Consider the following 3,110-nt stretch of genomic DNA (forward strand, 5'->3'; position numbering starts at 1 on the left):
TCCTTCATTGATATCAGTAAAGTTTCCAAATTCAGTTCCTTGAAGCCATTCGTATAGCGTGTAAAGCTGGAAAGCACGACATCCCTGTTTATTGTCTTTCCTCACAGTGCATACTGGCATCTGTTCAGCCCAGGGTTATTTAAGGCCTAATGTTCATGGCGCTGGAGTGCACAGTGAAATAAATGGGGTTTCAGCTAATTAAACACTGGTGCAGACCTGAGGTGCATGAAAAAAATCTCAAAATCCGTCTACTGACTTGTCCCAGAGCCAAGAACTGCTGCTGTTATATGACGCAATAAAAGATATGGTGAGTAAATTTCCAATATTTTACTGAACATACATAATTAGAATATCTGGCCATTTTCTAAGGCAGAAATATCTAACAGCTAGTGTGCAAAACACATTACAGATGTTCACCAACTACAAAATTGTCAATTTGTTTTTAAGTTCCTTTAATGCCATTTTTTTCTTACTCTAAACAAGTGAACATTTATAACTGTGAATAAATCGTTTGTGGTTTGGGCAAATGTTTAGGAATATTCAATAAAGCATTGCTATAAATATTCAGTTATGGAGATAATTTGATTTAAGTAGATGGTACTTTCAATAAATAAACATTGTACAACATGAATAAACATGGTGAACAACCAGTGAGCATCAAAACCCAGCTGACGTTTCATGCAAATCTTCGGAAAACATTTTATTTAGCACTTCTTCTTATGTGCACTACACATTGTGCATGATTCTTTCAGACTATTATGGAGAGATTTGCATGAAAGCATCAACTTTTCTTAAGAGAATTCATCTTTTTTTTTAATTTTGGCTGGTTTATGAGTCTTTCCTTCTTCTCATCCATGTACCAGGTAGAACCTCAGGGTTCAAAGTTCTGAGTAGGATGGTGGGAGCCAGGGTCCAAACTGTATCCACCATTCTGAACTCAGTGACCTGGGCCTGTAACCTTGTTTACCTCCCCCTAGGAATTCCATTATATGAACTGAGAGTTCAAATGTTTCGAAAACACTGCAAATTTACCAACCATATAATTTATATGATTTTGTATAAATTAAGTTTAAACCAGAACTTTATCATCACTGTTTTAGCCTATAATTCCTTTCAGACACTGCTGATGGGAATATAAGTTAGTGTCCCTCTCTTGGAGAGCAGCTAGACTCTAGCTATCAAAATTGGGAGAGTAGAGAGTAGGCCAGGCAAGGTAGCTCATGCCTGTAATCCTAGCTACTCAATGGGCTGAGATCTGAAGATCTCGGTTCAAAGCCAGCCCCGGAACTAAAGAAAGTGAGACTCTTATCTCCAATTAACCTCTAGAAAATGATAAGTGGCGCTGTGGCTCAAGGGGTAGAGCAGTAACCTGGAGCTGAAGAGCTCAGGGACAATGCCCAGACCCAGAGTTCAAGCCCTATGACCCAGAGAGAAAAAAAAAGAATTGGAAGAATACATTGCCTTTAAGGTAGTGACTAGACTGTGCTCCTGGGAATTTATCTATCACTAATTCACTGGCAAGTGTGTTCCTAGATCCAGTTCATTCTTGCAATTGTGTAAGATTAAAAGTAAGGAACTTAGATGATCATCAATAAAGGATTTTATGCATTACCATACATTCTCCCAGATGGATGGTCACATAGGAATTTTACCTTTGTGTGTTTGGCTATTGGATTCTTAGGAGGAGAGGACATGTGTTCCTGGTCTGAATGTTTCCCTCTTCATGGAGGGAGCTGGGGACTGACACACTGTGGACCTTTCTTGGGAAAAGGTGCATCTGAGGGAGTTAGAGGATTGTGTATTTGGTGGATTGGGGAGAGCGACTGGAATACTGTGCTCAGTGGTGGCCTTTTCTCTTTCCAGTATCTCCAGGACCCTAGCAAGTCCTTTTGTATTAATGCATAATCACATGCTCCTGTTCTCTTGATTCACAAAAACAAAATTCTAGCTGTATTAGCAAGAAAAGGATTGCAACTCAAGGCCTCAACTAGTTAACAAAGTGGAGAGGAAGATGGAGGAACCAACAAAAAATGGGCAGGGTACACGACAGTCCCACGTATGGTAACCACACTACCTGGGATACTGCCACCAATTGCCACCATCGCCAATACCCTCGCTCAGCTACTGAATCATTGACTCTCCAGCTCTCCTGTGTCTTGACCTCAAGGTTCAAACTTTCCTGCCCCAGTAGCCTTCAAATCTCAATCCTCAGATCTCAGCCTTCTGAGTAGTTGAGGATTGCAAGCATGAGCCACTGGTACCTGGCTTCAACCTTATTTTTTTTCTTTTTTACTTTTTATTTTTGTGCTGATCATAGGGCTTAAATTTGGCCTGAGCACTGTCTTCGAGTTTTTTGTTGTTGTTTTGTTGTTGTTGTTGTTGTTTTTGCTCAAGGCTAACACTCTACCACTTGAGCCAGATCCCTACTTCTGGCTTCTTGGAGGCTGGAGTTGAGTCTGTGGATATTCCTGCCCTTGTCTGAAATAACTAAAACAAAAAAGGGTGGAGGTTGGGGCAGGGAGTGTAGCCTAGTGGTAGAGTGCTTGCCTAGTGTGAATGAAGCCCAGGGTTTGATTCCTCTGTACCACTACACAGAAAAAGCCAGAAATGGTGTCCAAGGACAGTGCCCAGGCCCTAAGTTCAAGCCCTAGTACTGGCCAAAAAAAAAGGTAGGGGTATAGTTAAGTGGTAGAACATCTGCCAGCAAGCACAAGGCCACTGGACCTCAGTGGCTCATGCCTGTACTTCTAGTGACTTGGAATGTTGAGACCAGAAGAACCAAAGTTCAAGGTCAGGTCAGGCAGAAGAGCTGGGGAGACTGCCTTCTCAACCTACAGCTGGGTACACGGTTCATGCCTATTATCACAAACTACATGGTAGGCCTAGATTGAAAAGATGGTAGCAAGCCAGGCACGGTGGTTCATGCCTGTAATCCAGGAGGCTGAGATCTGAGGACCAAGGCTCAAAGCCAGTCTGGGCATGAAAGTCCATAAGACTCCCTTTTTTTTTTCTTTTGTGGGTTATGGGGCTTGAACTTGGCCTGGGCACTGTCCCTGAGCTCTTCAGCTCAAGGCTACCACCCTACCCTAGAGCCCACCCTCACTTTCCAG

This window comes from Megascapheus bottae, chromosome 14 (assembly GCF_031878675.1).
Source record: "Megascapheus bottae isolate mThoBot1 chromosome 14, mThoBot2.hap1, whole genome shotgun sequence".
Taxonomy (NCBI): domain Eukaryota; kingdom Metazoa; phylum Chordata; class Mammalia; order Rodentia; family Geomyidae; genus Megascapheus; species Megascapheus bottae.